Genomic DNA, 20,500 nt, shown 5'->3' with positions numbered 1-20,500 from the left:
CTGAGGTTATTCAACTCCAACACCGAAGGAGATGACTTCAGTGGTTTCAGTGCACAGGACGAGGAAGATAGTGACCAATGACTTTATTGGTAGGCTACTGTTTACTGCAAATGTTTTATTACAAGCCGTGTGTGGCAGCGGGCGTGGTCAGCGCCTGTCCGGAGAGAAAAGCTGTAAGGCGCTTACACCTGCGCTAAATTATGTCTAACACCGGTGTCTAATTTCAAGTGCCCTGCTTCACGTGTCCTTCTTGGGAAAACTGTCACACGGGCACCAGTGTGACAGTTTTCAGCAGGGCACTTGACGTTCCAGGTAAGGCTTTTAATGGCCACAGCAATGTTTACAATCAATTTTATAAAGTTTCTCAATTCTTCTATGCGCCAACACTAGACTGACGTGTGTCACTCTCTCAGCTCTGTGGCTGCTGCCTTTTTATGCCGCTCTCCCCATGCTTACTGAAATTAGACACCGGTGTTAGACATAATTTAGCTCAGGTGTAAGCGCCCTTACCGCTTTTCTCTCCCGAATTTGTTTCAATGTACCGGTAGGCACCTGCGGCTTATAGACAGGTGCGGCTTATTTATGTTCAAAATAATATTTTATTTAAAAATCAGTGGGTGCGGCTTATATTCAGGTGCGCTCAATAGTCCGGAAATTACGGTATCTCACTGTAACCCAGATTTTTTTAAGGAGGGACAAGTCAAAATAAATGTCTGTGGTAATCAATATTATGCCACAAATGCTAGCAAATTGAGCAATAATTATGTGCAATACACAATTTAAGTCTATTTATATTATCCAATATATCCTCTTCTGCCATTACTTACATTGCTCTGTACATAATATACTGTATTTTTGTTCTTTATATAACAGATTGTATTAGATTTGCACTACGTGTGTGTATGTGGGTATGTATGAAGGTGAGTGTATGTACGTATATGTTTATAAAGTCAATCGTCTTGTGGCCAGCAGGAGTCCCTACAAATCTCTAGGGCCACAAGCATTTGCTTGGTTTGTGTGGTGGTTAACATTGCCACTTGTCATTGTACAGTAGTGGTGGTTACAGAAACATAATTATTATGCAATCTTTAATTTAATTTAGCTGTGTAGACACTGACATTGCACATCACAAAAGCAAATGGAGTCACAGTGACAAATCCAGAGTAAACTATTTCAGTCTGGACAGGGAATTAGAGAAAACCTTGTCTGTCTAGCAATATATACACTTTTAATAGTGATTAACTGAGGACATACACAAGCCAAACAAAACAAGTTGCAGTTGTACACCAATTCAGCTCAAATTTCTTTTAATTAAACACGTGCAAGATCATCTCTGACATTTGGCTGTCCCCTGTGCGTGAGTCTTTGGCTGAACAAGATTCATCTGGTCTAATTAAATTGCAACAGTAGCTTCAGACTAGACTGCCGACTGCTGCTTAGACATGTGGTTGACACTTTGGGGCTTTACAATAGAAGCGGAAGATGATATACTCGTTCAAATCACAAAGATTCACAAACAGGGCTGCATACACACCAGGGTATATTTTAAAATATATTTTTTTAATTTAGCTTTGTAAGCCTATTAAATATTAAATTGAAATAAAAATAAATGGGCTCTAAAAAATGTGAATACGTATTCACAATAATAATGTCAATTAATTTAATTATTATAAAATGCCATTATTATTTTAATTAATTAATTAATTTATTTATTATGCTGTTTAATGTTTAAATAAACATCAAAAGTAATCTTATTTATTATTATTATTATTATTATTATTATTATTATTATTATTATTAGTAGTAGTAGTAGTAGTATTGTTATTATTTAACTCATTCACTTCCATTTTTAATGACAACCAATATAATATGACAAACATGTTGGTAAACATTGCTATACCACTACAAATGAGACTGCGACATATAGTATATTAAATGAAAAGGCACAGTTTTAATGTTTATGAATATTTAAAAGACTCATGTTCCACCCTTTTAAGAGCACCCCCACTATTAGCCTACATCTCAACTGAACTTCGGCTGACTTAAAAATATGTGCGCTTCCGGCGCAAACATTAATAATAGTTTATCATGGGAATTGACTGATAAGGGGTGACTACAAGCCGCTTTGAATCATTGCTTTCCTGTTCTTGATAGATAATTATGATCAAAACGATGTCTTTCTCAAACAATCTTTTGGTCAGGCTTCAGCAAATCCAAACAAGTGTCGGTCGCTTCAGTAACTAGTTTTCATAAAGCTTGAATTCACCACAAGATGTTACCAGTGGGTTATATTTCAAGCACTTCAACAATCCAAATGATTTACCATAACGATTGTTTCAAATGAGTCAAAGCTCCGAAGCACTTTAGGATGTCAATCTTTACCACAAACAGTATCACATCTAACTCAAAAGAACACTAATCTCACCCAGGGTAACAAAAAACCCCATGTCAGAATAAAATTAAGCAATATCACACAAGCAAGAGTGTGATTTGGGCCTACATCAGCACTGCTTTGATTCAGCCGCAGGCACGAGGCCAGAGTAAAAAAAAATGACTTGTAAAATGAACAAGTACATTTGAAAGAATTAGGAAAAACTGAGTACGGTCAGAAAAAACGCATTTGTGCTTGGAACTACTTATGTGATGGATCAGGATCTGCTGTTGCTGGTTCAAACCAAATGATGCGTCCAAGCCTTCGTTAGTAATTCAAAAATGTCTCTTCAGAAATGGTATCATGGCTTGTGCTGTTTCTAGCAAGTTATTGGATAACAAGGATGGATGTGAGAGAGTGTGTGTGTGTGTGTATGTGTGTGTGTGAGTGAGCGAGAGAGAGAGAGAGACAGACAGAGAGACAGACTCAGTGATCACAGTCTGGCCATAGAAAAAGGCAAACACAGACAAACATGGCTTCCAAAGGAAGAACGAGTCTGTGCTCACTGTGACACGGGTGAGGTCGAGACAGAGACACACTTTCTCCTTCACTGTGAGAAATTTACAGAGTTGAGAGAGAGATACCTCCACAAACTCTCAAACCTTATGCCACAGTTTTCCAGTTTGGCAGAAACAGATCAGATGCTGGTGTTACTGGGGGAGGACCATCATGCATCTGTTGCAGCAAAATTCATTTTTGAGATGCACCTCCTCAGAAACCAATTACTGCCTTAATGTACTTCATTCACAGTACTTTTATTTTCTTATGTTCATAATGTCCTGTTAAATTCTTATTTTATTTTATATTGTATAGTGTATATTGTTATTATAGTTTTTATGTTATTTGATTCATTACCTGGCACCTTATTTTAATTCTATCTTTTAATTCTATATTATTTGTCTTGTCATTATCTGTTTTGTGTATTAATGCTTTGCCAATCATGCCAATAAAGTACTTTTAAATTGAAAATTGACAGAGAGAGAGAGGGAGAGAGAGAGAGAGAGAGAGAGAGAGAGAGTGTGTGTGTGAGACGGAGTGTGTGTGTGATCACCTGTTGCCACTCCCAAACAGAAATGCTGTCAGCTTTCTGAAGATCAGCTTTCTCAGTGAAAAAATAGCCATCCAAGCAGGGGTATGTCTCCCTATATATATATATAAATTAATTCACTACAGAAACCTCAATCTTCTCCGCCATTTTAAACAGTATGTGTATGTCCTCTCCAATGTGGAAAGTCCGGTAAGAAGTAAGCACCTTGAGTTTGTGTCATTAATCAGTCTGTTGTTTCTCTCAGCTACGATGAGCCATAATAATGAAGTTGTTCATTTAAAGCCGTTTAAAACTATTTCCTAGATTTTGTAGTGTAGTAGTAATACAAGCGATCACGTAGTGCTGTTGTACAGTATGTAAACACTGATGGATGCATCACCTAACTGGCTCATATTACACACAAAAATGATATTTTGCCATCACCTAACATATGTAATGTCAAACAATTTCATGTAAAGAGACACATATACAGTAGCTCTTAATACATCTACACTGCTATTACACTTTAGTTTAGAAAGGCACAAACACAAGCGGAGAGATACACATAGTGAAGCGTCTGAGTGATGATTATGTGCGACCGTCAGCACTCATGGAGCGTCTCTCGTCCAATCAGATTCGAGGACCGGAACTAACTGTTGCATATAACAATATATTTAACATTAAACCGAACTTAAAACATCACTATAACCCCCATTAACTTTAAATGTTAATTAATAACACCCCCAAACAATGCAATGACAACAAGCCAATAGCAAGTCCTCAATCATTAATAAACAATAGATGTTAAAGTATATTCCTGGTAAGGACTATAATTCAATGTAGTTTTAGCAACTGATATTCATTTAAATATGTAAAAGTGCCATTTTGTCCTTTGCACCAACAAAAGTGAAAAAATGCAGACGTCTGATTGATTCATCTAACCACTGATCTACAATAGCCCGGGACCCTGAATAAAAAAAGACAGAAATGAATGAAAGTTGATAAGGGCATGCTGGCTAGCTCTTACTGTCATTCTAAATTGTTTGTATATGCGTGTTGAACCATAAGGAGATGTTCTGGTATACACAAATTCAGATGTTAATGTAAGTATTTATAACCTGCATTATATGACTTATATGTACTGTTTTCGCAATGTTATGAAGATAAACTGTTTGCATAATGTTATCAACCTTATCAAGAAAAATAACGGGTTTTAAAATCTATGTGGGTTTCTTGTTATTCTTCATTCAAGAGGAAAATTTTACTTAATTCACAGTAAGACAAGATTGATATCGAAGATCAGTCATAAATTCAGCAGAATTAGACAAAGTAGTATAATTAATAATTTCAAGCTTTGTATCCTATTAATGGGGATGAGGAAATAACTTTAACCGTTAACTCTTCAAGTCACACAGTGTCCAATGCTATATGCTGTTTTAAAAAAGGTACAAAACACAGGGTATTTTGAGCTTGTATAACGTTGTATAACACAAACAATAAAACGACTGTGAAATGATTTAATAGACATAAAAATGAGGCACCCATTCACAAGAACACACAGCTGAACTAATACAGTGTTCCAGAATTATCTGAAACTGAAGAAAGCTGCCTCACCAAAGGTATGAGTTAACTGTGAATGTAATGATAAGTGTATGACAGTCTTTCTCTGTGCCGGTGGCGTGGAAACAGATTTAAAACTCTTAGTTAAATTACTTCAGCATTCAGACTGTGTATGCTGAAAAATAACGAACCAGTCACCGTGATTTGACATTGTTGGAAGCTGGACTGGACCATATACATTTTTAATTATACATATTTGTAAACTGGCCTTTGTGACTGCGGAATGTTGTTGTGATGATGTCACAAACAGCACAGTTTGTTGCCCCCCACCATTTCAAAACTCATTCCGGCGCCAGTGTACCTCTTCATTTCCAATAATTGTGGCTTAGATGCTAGTGAATAACCTGGGAATTATTAGGAGAACCATTTTTTTTCAAGGTATTGTATATTAAGTTCTTCTGTTAATTACATGCTATTTTAATGCACCTGATGTTCCCCTGATTGCTCATTTTACTAATTATATCACAACAAAAGGGTCACTCTTAAACTACTTGAGTTCAACAATCTTACAAACACATTTTTGAGAATTTCATCATCTCACTCCAAACCATGTCAATGATTTGACAGCAATTTCAAAATTGTCCAGACTGGGAGAAAAATATTGGCTTAAGGAGTCTGAGCAGACTTTCAAGTAAACTGATGACTGGCTTTTCACTTTCTATATGGTTTGGAAGAACATAAAAACTACATGCCCTAAATATTTCCATGATTTGGTGGGAATTTGTCTGAAGTTGCAATTGAAATAAAATGTAGGCCTACTGGCTTACTGTTAATCAGCTAGCAAAATTGAATGTGTCATTAGTTAAAATAGAATGATTTTTCCTCTTGAAAAAACTGAAAATGAACTTAGACCAGAAACATACTCTTTACATGTATGAGTACACAGTCCCTTGCGGGAATGTGTACAACTTATTTTGTGTTATAAAATGCACCATGACATATTTCAGAACGCATCAAGGTATGAAATAGAGCTTGTGTAGCTAGAAGCATCTCCGTTCACATACTTGTGTAAAGGATGTTTTTCAGATTAAAAGCTTAAAAACAACTGGTATTTTATCAATCCCAAGGCATTTTAATGTTGAGCTTATCATAAGTATGTACAAACTTTAGTAGTAACCAGTTTTTATTATTTAATAGTGCTAAGATTAGAGTCATCCTGCCCCTAGTGTGGATTTCTGATCTTCTCGTACAAGAGCAGCTGTGTATTTCAGTCATTTTGTATGCAAAGGTGAAGAGGGCATATTTGCGTTGCATTGAGGTCATGTGATATTTATCATCAGCATGCCTTGGATCTTCAACAGAAAGACAAATAGTGCAAGATGTAAAACTAAGTTTGATGTACTCACAAAAAAATATTAATTTGAAATCTAAGCCAGCACTATTGCCAAAGGGAACAATGCATATTTGAGGCTCATTATTTCCCGTTCAAAGCGCAAAACTTCGTTCCAACCAGATGCACATTGTTTTACCTCAGCAGGTTTAATTGCCATTTGCAGACACACTAACAAATTGCATCTCTCTCCCTATTCTCTATGAATTAGACAGTAACTAAAACTGAAACGTGTTAGCTGCAACAAATGGCTGTGGTATTTAGAGTTGTATCTCTATTGTCTGTTTATGCAAATTATATGAAGGTGGACACAAATATACTCACACTCTTGATTCAGCTGCCTTAAGACCTATAAATAAATGCTGTTGTAAACATAGACTCATGCATATAGTATCATAGCACAAGTCAACCTTTTACAATGATTCATTCTTGAATATTGATCCACATATGACATAATATTGTTTTGATGTATGACATACTGTAGTAGGCTACAAAACTGCTGAACCCAAAAACTGACATTCCCATCACATTTTCTGTATGTATGTCTTCAGGGTTTTTTAAACAGAGTTAATACATACATTATATACTGTATACAATCTATAATAGTGCTGGGACATTTCTGTGATTAATATTTTTTTATTAATGCAGTATTGTTATTTTTTTCCACTACCTGAAACTTCATGCTATAAGGAGTACTGTGTCCCAAGTTGTTCCAGGCTGGCTACTTAGCCTTACAGGCTCCGATTAGGGTGGGTGCAGTGTTAGGGCATCCACTGCCTGCCAGGAAATAACCCAGGCACTTTTGTACAATGTTTTACACTAGCATACACGTACATCTTGAGGAGGTACTTGCTTGACTCAGCTGCACATCCTCACACAGAAACTGAACGTTTGAAGCAGTGCACGCCACATGTCCCAGGCATTATAAACACAGGAGCGGAATTATTGTACGGAAAAAGAAGATTTCAACAGCAAGTGGGTCAGATACGGGCTATCTCTTCGCATCATGTGAAAAAGCTCACTGACTTTCAACTGAACCCATTTCAAAAGCAAAACTGCCCAAGAGAGATCCACTGTGTGCACGATAGCGACTGAAGGACCTGGTCGTTTAACAAGCTGCAGCCAGGTATAAGATAGAGACTTATTGGCAGCCAGATAAAATAATAGTTTTGAGATATTAAACTTCAGCAATTTAAACTTCAGCATTCAATATGTTTTAAATATGTATGTATAGTGTCTAATAATTTTCCCAAATTGTAATTACAACATGTTCACTGTATGACTTAATTGCTTATTTGCAGTCACTTTCATTGCATGATAAAATAAAAGATGCACTAGATGGTGACTAACACCTTCTTTTGTAATCCATTGGACACACACACACACACACACACACACACACACACACACACACACACACACATGTTGTGTTTCCATGTTTTATGGGGACTTTCCATAGACATAATGGTTTTTATACTGTACAAACTTTATATTCTATCCCCTAAACCTAACCCTACCCCTAAACCTAACCCTCACAGAAAACTTTCTGCATTTTTACATTTTCAATAAAACATTGTTTAGTATGATTTATAAGCTGTTTTCCTCATGGGGACCGACAAAATGTCCCCACAAGGTCAAACATTTCGGGTTTTACTATCCTTATGGGGACATTTGGTCCCCACAAAGTGATAAATACACGCTCACACATACACACACACACACACACACACACACAAATAAATGATGACAAAATTTGTATTTATTTTTAGATGAACTATCCCTTTTAATCATTTTAAAATAATAAATAATAACCCTTTTATATGAGTTCCTACGATAATTCCTGGCATAATAGATCCAACAGTTTGCCGCTCCATTATTTGAGCATGAAGAAAAATGATCTTGTGTTAGGGCAGGTTGTGTGATAATCAATAACTTTGTTCCTAGATTCTGACCATTATTGCTGCACCTTGCAGAATCCATTACAGAGACCTAATGCATCTTGAGAGGCTTAAGCCCTGCTACAGACGGCAAGCATTTTGATGCATGATTCCTTATTTTCACTGTACCAGGAATATTACGCTACTACTCAATCAACCCCCATCTTCCCTCTAATTCTGGAGGCATTTGGGGAAATAAATCTATATCAACTCTGTGTAATAATATAATGAGTATGAGTATGTGCATAAGTGCATATTTATGCATGTGTGTGTGTGTGTGAAGAGGTTAGACAGTGAATATGCATCATTGAACAACAGACTACAGAGACTTTAAAAACTTATTGAAATAGAAATGTTGTTTACATATACAGTAGATTGATTAGTTTGTATGTTGTTGCAGACTGCTGTTTTCTGGATAAACTTTGCATATTTAGTTAATTTAGCTGAACTACATTGAAAAATATGGTGTGCTACCATGTTTCATCATGTCTCTTGTCAATTATGTCTCTTGTCAAGCAGATACTGTAGGAGATATCAGTTCAGTACTCACCACATGGAGAAGAAATCTTCCCCTTGGCCATCTTGTTTTTTCTCTCTCTCTTCACTAAATGCCTTTTCCTCAATGTGTGCCTTTTCAATCTGAAAGAAAGCACAAACAGCAATAATTAAACAAAGAACGAGATGAAACAGAATGGGAAAACAAGGTGCAATTAGGAAGTAGACAAAAATACACACAGTCAATAGCCTGGAGAACCACAGAACAAAAGCAAACTAAACACCCTTATGGATGTGAAAAACAACACAGTGTGTTATTACTTCCAGTGCTGTCTGCAAGCTCTGTGTTTCACAGCTTTACCAGTTATCTCTAGGGCTCAGGTTTCATATGCACTTCCAGCAAACTCTAGCCCAAGCCACAATGAAACTTTTGCAGAATCAATATCATGTAATATGTACAAAGCCTGACATGATAAAAAAGAGGCTTTACCATTTGTGCTTCCTCTATCCTCTTATACAATAAACAGACTTCCCATCTATGACATAGGACATTTTTACTGTTATTTAAAAACCCCTCAAGCTCACAGTACAGATTTGGAATGTTTATATCCCAGTCCACTCTAAACCCTTCTTTCCGCCTTGCGGAATCACTTTATTCAGACAGTGACTCTTGCTCTCTCTCTATTTCTTTCTTTCTCTGTCTGAAAAGACACTAATGAGTCTCTCCATTCAGGCCTGGCGGTAGACAGAGGCAAGGTGATTATGCAAGCACCAAGCCCTGAATTGAAATGAAAGCTTTGGAACATGGAGAAGACGACTGTGCAGTAAAGAAGAAGAAAAAAACATAAATAAAATGAAGGAGAAGAAAGTTTGTTTCTGGTCTGTCTTGTAAAATCAGTCTTGACACTCACTGAGTGCCATTAGTAGCCCATTAAGCAGTTCAAGGACAATGGCTGTCCTCCTGTTTGATCATTTATCCCGCGGATCTTGTCGTTATGCTTGGTGCCTGAGATCAAGACAACTAGAGAATATCAATGGCGTTGCTAGGAAGAGGAAAAAGATTCCTCATAGTTCTCTTTAAACTCTGCAAAAATGTTTGTATATTTCATAAGGCGGTTATTTATCCTCCCCATAAATATTGGAACCATAATCTTGTGTTTAAACTAAATGGAGCAAGATCTGTTGGCATATGAAAGGATAACAAGCAGAGGTTGAAAGGACCCTTGATATTGATTCATGCTCGTGGGTGTTACAATCTGCACTCAAAAAGTAGGACAACTCAACCAGCACAAGGTGAAATGACAATGCATTACGTCCCTCTCTTATTTCCCTACACTGTATATCTGTTGAGTGCAAGGGCCACAGAAGGAGGACAGACTAAATAAAATGCATTATAAATGGAGGCTGTTTAGCTGAGATGTACCAATTGCATTCAAATGTATGAGAGACATTGGAAAGCCCAATTTGGCAGATGTGGAAAAGTATCTATCGCCTATCAGGATCCTGCCAAGTTTTTTATTATGGGTGTGTGTGTGTGTGTAATTTTTATGTTTTAGTTTTTCTGAGTTTATCCTGCCCTGTCCTCCTTGTTCTCTGTGTCATGTGCTGTCGAGTCTTTGTTGAGCACATGGCTTTGTTTGTGTTTTGTCCTGAGCTCTCCTTGCTCTTCCCGTTTGTTTGCTCCCTGGCCACTTGGGCTGTGTACTGATACAGATTTCCTGATTCGAGTCGATTTCGATTCACAAGCTCTTGATTCTAATCAATTACAATTTTGATTAGATTCAATTTGATATCGATTGTATATAGGTATTATATTGTCCACTTTGCTTACACATGATAATGCTGTTGATTATACTGGTGATCTTCTATCAAGGTGCAGTACATTAAAAATCTATTCATTTTAATAATTATATTTTATTAGCATTTTGGTCCATTTTAGCTTTTAAAAACAAACAAATCCATGTATTACACCAATAATTATTTAATTATATTGAATTTAGTATATTCTTTTTTTTTTACATGTTTATTGTTAACATGTATAACTTCTACTGTTTACAAAAGTTTTTCATAATTTGTTGAACATTTACTAAAAACCAGTACTGTCTCTTTAAGATAACCAAATGTTCTGTAAAGAGTGTGTAACAGAGCGCACGTTAATGAAAGAGGCCTTGAATGGCTTTACCTCACCCATGCTATGCATAAGAATTGAATGTTGATTTATTTTATTTTTTTATCAAAAACTGACCAAAGAACATAAATGCTATTAGAGAGATAGTTCACCGAACCACAAAAAAAAAAAAGATCTCATAATTTACTCACGCTCATGCCATCCCAGATGTCTATGACTTTCTAACAGAACACAAAAAAAGATTTTTTTTTAAATATCTCAGCTCTGTAGGTCCATACAATGGAAGTGAATGGTAATCAGACCTTTGTAGCTCCAAAAATCACATTAAGGAAACATAAAAGTAATCCATAAAACTTTGTTTAAATCAATAGCCTCAGAGGCAGTATAGTAGGTGTGGGTGAGAAACAGATCAATATTTATGTCCTTTTTTACTCTAAATCTTAACTTTGAGATGAGCAAGTAAACTAAACAAGCACCACATGTGAATTTCAGATGTAAATTAAACATGAAAGTATAAGTTAACCTGTAAGTTATCACAAGAATGCACATGTGCTGGACGAGCCTGATTTATTTATATATATATATATATATATATATATATATATATATATATATATATATATATATATATAATTTATTTTGCCTGATCTGAGATACAACAAAGCATAATTTATCATTGTTAAATCCACTGTTACTATATTTCAATATTGATTTGAAATATATTATTTGATTGTTTTGGAGATTTCAGTCTTTCCCATTTAAGTAGATATGAGCTGTACTGTTGCATGTTTTTATATAAAATAGGGAGCATTCCCAAAACAAAAAAAGAGTGGGCCGACTTGCTTTGAAATGGACTTTGATTTTAACCCCTTCTTTAATCATGACCAGTAGTTTGTGGACCTGCCAAAAACCATTGTCCTTATTAACACATCTGAGAAATGACACATTTCTCTTTAAAGAAGATAATGGTTCACTTCAAATGTAAGAAGCCTTGTCAACAATGCTCAACTTTTGTCATTCTCTACTCAGTCTTTTGATTACTAATAACAGAGGTCTTTATCCTTGATAAGTCTAAAGTTTTTAAGTTTAAAATTGCCCTGTGGCAAAATTCCTCAGATTTTGGCAGTGAATATTAAACATGTAATAACTATGTTATTTCTCATAATAACTATGCTATTACACATGTATTATATGTAAAAAGAAACAGCAGGAAAACTCATGGATACTGGTACATATTAAACACTGTTCTGTCATTTCATTGACCAGCGGCCACAGTGTTATCTGTCTCATCCAATTATTCTGCCCAGATGGACATCTTGCTAAATCCTTTTCAATCTCATGTGCTTGATTCGTCTTCAGTTCATGCTTGATTTGCCCTTTGCTGTGCATCAACCTGGGGCCTGTTGTAATGGATAACAACACACCAATTAATCTCATCATTGTGGAAATTAAGTAGATTGAGTGCTCTGATACAAACAGGGATTCCAGTGGGTGTCGAGGGGTGGCAGGCGACAGGGAGGGGGCAGTGGATTGATACTCCCAAGAACCTCGGGGAGGCAAATCCTATGCAGAAGAATTAATCTGCTGCAATCCAAACATGTGGTTAACCACTAGATAAAGCGAAGCAGAATGTCAGTTTAATACTAGATAAACTATGCTCTAATATAATGTGACATTTTAAGAAGGGAGCTTCTTCCCTCCTGAGTTTAACCAGACTCCATTAGTGTGGCTTGTTAGCATGGGTCAAGTTTGATCCTGGTGGGGATTGAGTATGTCAGTAGGCTGATTTAAAGCTTGTGGTAGGACACTGGGAATATCTCACAGCTGGAGGAAAGGCTCAGTGTCACAGTTCTCCTAAGGGGGTCTAGATTACGTTGAGTTGAACTAATTTGACAGTAAACATACAGTTTTATTATTTATATTGTTCTAAAGGTCATCAAATATTTTATATGTATTGATTTTTAATGATTTTTTTTAATAGTTTTTAGAAGGAATTTTTTTTTATAAAATTGAAAATATGGAAAATATTTACTTCAGATGCACACAATTTTAACAGCCTTTGCTTCTCATGCATTGCATCATTTTACATTTTTATTTCTTTCCCATTCCTTCTGTATCTCATTTCTCTCTGCTCTTTTTCTCTCTGGTTTAGCCATGTACATGTTGCGTAAATGAGAAGTGGCAACGCACAAAGACACATGTACAGTGCCAGCTCTCATTATCTCAGAGAGCAAAGTCTTCCCCTGCAGCCTCAGTGGCACTGTGCGGTACAAGGGAAGGAAACTTTAACTAAGAGCGCTCATCAAATTAGTGCACCCACAAATTAGCAAACAAAGAACGCATGTAGAAACAATGTTTTACCTAAAGACAAAGACTGGGAAAAAAGATAAACAGAGAAGAAGGAAAGACCATAGTAAAATCCACAGCTTTCAACATATCTTTGTCATAATATACTGTTTATTTAGTTCATTTGATTTTACTTTTTGCCTTCAATTTGTTTCACATATTCACTATATATATCTGACGTCCTGCAGAACGCTTATGATACATGCCAGTCTTCGAGGTGCCAGGACTGCTTCCTGTTGTAGCACAGTGTGTTAGAGAGATCATTACAAGAACATAATGAGCTTATTAAGGAAGAGTTTAACCCATGGGCAGAGGAACAGAGCATTCATCTTTTTTCTTTGGGCTAATTAGGGTAAAATTCCTATACTGAGGCATATCAGCATTGTGACCTCTGTCTCCATCCTCTCATTTACCATTTATAAATGAGCATGGAGGCAATTCATAAATTGCCTGCACAGGCATATTGACCTATTAACAGAAGTGAAGAACAACCTGATACCACTATAATGTAAAACACACACAGAAAAAGTAAAACTACTTGGAGGTTGTGCTTATTGAATATAAATTCAATAAGGAGACATACAGTAAGGAAAATAATACATCAATCACATCCATATTTAGGTCCAGTATTGACAGTTTGATTTGTTGCATAATTCAGCAGTGGGAAACAATTAAACAAAATCGTAAAAATAAATAAAGTTACACTTGGTCTTAATTGAGATTGATCTTGAGAACACTTATTGATGTTATTAGTGTGAAGCTCTGAGATATGTAGTGCATGCAGGTCTTCATCTGTCTGTTAAACACCTCTTTGCTATTGATCTGGTGGTTATTGATTAAGTTATCTTAACTTGTCTTTTAAGGACTCTTCAATACATCAATACTAGAGTTTGTATAACAGTTGTTTGTTTTATACAGCATTGATTTAATAAAAGAAAACACGTACCGCTGGAAATTCTTTCTTGCATAGACAGTAGTATGATGATCAGTGTAGCTTTTCTCTGTGTGTAAAATCTAGAATATTTAAAAAGATTATTAATTTTGGTAAATACTGTAATGTGGACCACTTTCCTCTCAATCTATTCTTTAAGCTGTGTTTTATTGAATGTGTTTGTATTGTATTGTATTATCAATTTTAGAGGTGAAACTCATAATACTGCTGATTTGAGTTCAATGACTTCATTATTTTTACATGATTAATCTTGTAAATGAAATCACGGATAAAAACGTTTGTTGAAGAAAGGTTTTTTGATTTCGTCAAAATCTTGAAGATTATTAAACTATTTAAATAAAGCATAATGTTGACGATCATTTTATTGTCATATGACAATAAAAATTATACTGCAAGATATTAACATTGCAGGATATAAAAATAAGAAGAAAAATCTTGATAATCTGAAAATAGAAGAAGATATTAGATATGGATTAATTTAATTAATTAATCCAGTGTGTTGGGCATTTCTCCACTTGAGCTGAGTGAGTTGAACTTGCTAACACCGGCAAAATTAACTGCTTTAAAACGGGGTAAATAACTAATTCAAATGCATCCTATTTATACATGACATTCTTCAATATATCCACAACATTTATGGAACATCTTACATCTGCACAATGAAACGAATGAACATATGAACTTAAATGATGCACTATTCAGAATAATCATAATTTGCATTGCGTAATTTACGTTGTGAATACACTGTTTCCATAAGAAGCATGCTACATGCAATGTAATATCCTTTCACAAAAAATGATTAAGTCTCTAAAGCATGAAGAATTCAGAGTACAGGTAGGCTAACTTCTAAAAAGTAGCTAATACTTCAGTCCATTCATTATTATTTCAGGAGCTAAGGTTTTTCCACAAAAACGACAGTAGGCCTATGTACGTTTATACTGTATGTTTGATACATGTTTACATTAGAAAGTGTTTATAATTTTTTTTCAAAATATTTGAATATTTGATTAAATATTTGATTAAAGTTTGGTGTTACAGTTTGACACTTTTTCCTCCATTTTGCACATCATCATCAAGTAAAATATATTATTTTCACTGCGTAAAACTGACTACAATTAATGAATATAACATGACAAAACGTTGACTATTTTTAAAGGCATTGACATTATTGTCAAAAGACTAGAACTGTGACTAAAATTAAAAAAGAAAATGACACTGTAGTTGAAAAAGCAAGTGAAACTGTAGGCCAAGTAGCACTGTAAAATCAAAACATAAAATGAGCAATAATGGGGATACAATATACTTTATTAAACATGAAAATAATATGTACAAGAACTCAATTTCAGAAGTCATAAGTATTAGTAATCATGCACAGTAACTTCCCCTGACAATGCATCGTGATCTGTAAACACGCTTTTATGAATGTTCGATTCATAAGAGCATTACCTCTACCAGACAACATACTGTATCCAATTCCAAGCTTTATAGCAGGTAAACAATTTCGCCAAAAGGATAACAGATAAAAATCCATCCAGACATCAGCGATGCTATGCTGAACTTTGTGATTGGGACTGACTGAACTGAACAGCATCCTCAGCCGGAACACGTGACGGCCAGCACTTCTTTCCTGTGGTTACGGACATGACGTCATGACGCAAAGAGGAACGACACGAGCCAACAATTTCACGGCAAATCTGACCCGACAGCTCAAAATACTAATTATTTTTGTAGGCTTACCAAAATGAATCGGGGTAATGTAGGGACATTGTTTTGAACACCGATTGTTTATGTACTTAATAATGGAAATTTGTAAATTTTTAACCCAAAAATATTACATAGTGCAGTTTTAAGTATCATATATTGCTTGTTTTCCAATAACAATACCTAATATCCTTAAATTCAGACAAATTTATATGAAAACCGAAATGTGTTTTTTTTTAGAATGTAACTCCGTAGAAGCTGGTGAGGGGCAACCGAAGCCGAGACGACTCCCCGAGACATGGACAGAAATCGAGTAATACTTCTCCACAGTGATCGCGTATATATATATATATATATATCCTTAAAACAAAATTATAAATACCTGAGTAGCAAATTTGTATGTTGCAATATATATATATATATATATATATATATATATATATATATATATATATATATATATATATGTTACAGGTATTTATAATTTGTTTTAAGGATGTTTAGATATTTAGAGAACACTAATTTGGAGAATACTTATACATCTAATTTATAATAGTTTTTATATTAAAATTATATGCTTTTGATGTTTTGAAATGTAAGCAGTGATTATACATTTTCTTAAACATGCTCTCATGAAAATTAGTAATAATTGTTCAAGATTGTGAAATTGACAAGTTGACTCATACAAAAACATATGACTTTTACTCACATAGAGAGTTATTACAGTGCGATTTTTACTAAGTTGGACCCCTAACCCAAACCTAACCATAATTTTATTAGGAAAATCACTGTGAAACAGAAGAGAGAAAAAACATTTATCCCAAGTTTAATGTAACCATAAAGTGTAACCCATTACCCAAACCCTTAACCTAACCATGATTCTAATGGGAAATAACTATGAACACTGAGGTTTGGAACAAGATGAGGGAAGTGTAAAGGTTATTGACATATACTGAAGTGTAAAGGTTATAGTTATTTGTAGTGCATAAATAAATAAGGATTGAGAAACCAATATTTTTCTAATTTGTATTGCATCGATCTTAAATTCTGTTTGTGATTAGTCAGTCTATATGGGAATAAAGGTTGTACATTTTCATAAGAATCAAGTTGTACGATATCTTACAATTTTGCTACCTCATATAACTTATGAAGTTGTCATGAGGCTGTTAATATTCTTGTTTAAGCAGATAAATTCCTGTTGATAAATATTATTCTAGAATACTTAGTTGCATAGTAACATTTGATTAATTCTCATTTGAATGTGTTTCATACACAGACTGGGATCACTTCAGCTCTACAGAATTGCAGTTTGGCAAGTATTGCTTTCCTCTTCTCCTATCTTTCTTGCTCACTCTTGAGACCAAGGCAGCTATGAAATATGGTCACTAGCAAATTGAGATTCATCAGACGGTCTGTCTTGCTCACTTGAATCTATATTCAATTCTGGAGCATCTGTTATGGCTGAAGCTGTTCAAGACACACTAGTATTGTAGGGGTGAAATTGTGCTTGGATAAATAAACTTATAGGTATAATAAAATCCAATAGGAATATATCACAGCCTCAATAACAGTTGTGGTGTGAGAATCTTGAAATTGGTTTCTTGGGAAAGAGGAAAAAACAATAAAAACAAGCTGTTAGCAAACAAAAGACCTGGATTTTCCATGTGACAGCAGCCATGTAATTCATGTTGCTGTTTATTCATAATTTAGAGAAAAAGTGTTTAGCCGAGTTGCAAATCATGTGGTATTTTCTAAGATTCATATCTCCTCTATTCGGCAATCTTGATTTCTGCATTAAAACCTAAGAACATAAAGATTGTTTGTCTTTAATGGGTTTTAGGATGTTGCATGCAAAAGCTGTACAGGCAAAGTGTAACTGCCTGTCCTCTGGATAGCTCATCAAAGATTGAGATGCACCTCTACCTTAGGGAATTTGAACTAAATGAGCAGACATACTGCTTAGGTAAGCACAAAACTCCAGGTTGAAAATGATGGGTGGCAACAATGCCATTGCAAAGAGAATAGCATCAGTTTCCTGAAGCCTGGAGGCTTATTCAGCAGAATAGTAGCTATTAAACAAAGTCCCCCTCTGTGAAACTGGATTCCCTGTCCAGTTTTAGATTTTCACATTATTTCATTGCATGCAAGGAGAGATTAATGGAACATCTCCATAATTTTGGCTGTGAGAGAATGTCTCTTATCCAGACATTTGCTAATTATTAGCATGCAGTGATTTGAAAGGTGAGGGGATGGGTTGTGACAAAGAGTAAACAAAAAGACAAACAAAGTCATGATGCCAAGCATCGACAAGAATACGGGAAATGAAAAAAACAAATAACAATGGCATATTCAGATCACATTTGAAATTATTTTTGCAATTCAGACATGACCTTGTCTGCAGTATGCCCTTGCTCTTTGTTTGCATATTTCACACCTCTCTGTACGCCTCCACCTTAAACTCCACTTGACGCAAACATGTCAAATGTATTCATAATCCAACAATCATCTTTAAAAATGTAATTTTTTTAACTTCCTGTACCCTTCAAAGTCTTGCTAACAGTTGCCCACATTTGCACATAAATATGCTCACATTTATGCCTATTTGCTATATACTATTTGCTTTGCATCTTCTAATGCAAGTGTCATTTACTTTGCTTGCCTGACCAGTACAAACGTGGAACTTTTTTACTTAATCCATGATCATATTACTCCAAAAAATAATGTTACCAATTATTTTCCTAATCCTAATCCATTTGCGTTAGGATAACATGACTATTTTTTATTTGGTTACATTAAACTGGGCAGATGATTTCTAGTCCCCAGCATATTTTGCATGGGACTCAACAGGGAGAGTAAATGATCAAATTAAGTGTTCTTTTATATGTCATTTTACAAAAAAATTAATTTCTGTTATGTTGTAGTTTTGAGGGTAACCATCATGGAGAAGAGTGGAGTTTGAGCCTAGGTTGAGGACCAATAACTTTAGATCATTCTACATATTGTCATTGAGCACTTGCTGTGGCAACCAATGCAAAGTGACCACGTTGCACTCAGTAGTGATTGGAAGTATGATTAATTTCCGTGTACCAGTTCAACTGGTTCAAAAAATGATTCAGCAGTTATTTTACGCCATCATGTAATGACATCACTTTTACGTAATTCTTCCATCAAGGTGTCATCGTTTCCACGCTAAAACATTCAAATAAAGACATATGTGAACATTATTACCCCTTATTCAATTAAGTTATAATAAAGGGTGTTTATTGACATCAGTGTTTCATTCTGTGATCCTGCATGTCGAATAGCCTACTACTGACAAATATTGATTACGTAATTGTTTCCTACATTAAAGATTTGCACCTAAAGCACCCAATACAGACACAAATACACATATATGTTCTGCCTGAAATGCTTTTGCATGTTTTATAAAAAATGTATTTAATAAAACTAGTCATAAGCATATTTCCAGTGCATTTTGTTTTTGATTAAAGAAACGTACATGTTGCCCCAGACTCTTTCAAGCCCTAAGTACACATGTAACAGGAGCCAGCTGGTATGTGATAGCTGTGTGGTAAACCTCACTCCCCTGGCCTCAAGGGGACTGACACTAGAGGCTGTAGCCTTTAGCCTCCTCGTTAGCATGCCCGCCTCCCATGCCGGCTGACAACGGTTTGATTCCCACTCATAGCGGTTCGAGCAGGACCGGTTATGCATGCATGCTTCTGAGATTAACTCTTTTGTTTGTTTTTGCCTCTTTTTGAATCTAAACACGACTGAAAATGCTGCCGACCGATTCAGCGTGAACATTCAAATCATTCATTTTGAATGGGTTCTTTGGTTCAGTAACCAGTCTAGTAACACATAAGAGCCACCTAGCCTGTATAAATCCAGCTCGATCATTTCAAACACATTTAGTTTGCTTTTGCTGATACATAAGTTAATGAAATTCAGATTTCTTGAAAATATCTATCACAATTAGCTACACAATTCATGAAGGCATATTAAAAACTACAAACACAACTAGAAAACGAATATATAATTAATTATTTGTATTAGATTCATCATCGAGGAAAAATGCCTACTTAAGTCTTGAGACCTTAATTTGCAAATATAAACTGTAATATGTGTCTTATAGAATAATTAAGGAATAACACAGAACAAATCTATAGGTTTATAAATGTTTTATTCTGGCGCTGCCATTAACGTCTCAAGATCGCAAGTCCTCTGTTATCCTCTTTAAACTTCAATAGGTAGTGGGACCGGCTCATTCGGTTCTTTTTGAGTCAGACAGTTCAATGTGGTGAGTAGCAAGTATATGCACTTCAGCTGTGAGTCTTGCGTCATCGTCCCGGAACTTAAGTTCGATTCAGTTTGATTTTGTGAACCGGCTCGACCAGTTACTTGCTAAGAACCGGCTTTAAAGGAACGATTTGTTCAAGAATTGGACATCACTAGCACTTAGTAGTGCTTCACACCAGCATGCTACCATTTACTGTCATTAGCTTGTATTAAAAGAGTTTTTTTGACATGACA

At 35.3% G+C, this 20,500-nt stretch overlaps 1 protein-coding gene across 3 annotated transcripts in view; it reads right to left on the bottom strand.

The window, feature by feature from the left end:
• Positions 1 to 20,500, bottom strand: part of LOC127617328 (leucine-rich repeat and immunoglobulin-like domain-containing nogo receptor-interacting protein 2) — a 417,692-nt gene that overhangs the window by 159,356 nt on the left and 237,836 nt on the right. For 2 of the 3 annotated variants that reach the window (XR_007967305.1, XM_052089311.1), the window contains exon 4: positions 8,896 to 8,984. The gene's annotated coding sequence lies outside the window, so the exon portion shown is untranslated. Of the gene's footprint in view, positions 1 to 8,895; positions 8,985 to 9,080; positions 9,185 to 20,500 lie in introns of those variants that run through there. The other variant, XM_052089312.1, reaches the window with a different exon arrangement.

The sequence above is a fragment of the Xyrauchen texanus genome, chromosome 23 (genome assembly GCF_025860055.1).
Source record: "Xyrauchen texanus isolate HMW12.3.18 chromosome 23, RBS_HiC_50CHRs, whole genome shotgun sequence".
NCBI classification, from domain to species: domain Eukaryota; kingdom Metazoa; phylum Chordata; class Actinopteri; order Cypriniformes; family Catostomidae; genus Xyrauchen; species Xyrauchen texanus.
The sequence above is the reverse complement of the archived record's forward strand: the minus strand, read 5'-3'. Positions and strand labels throughout refer to the sequence as shown.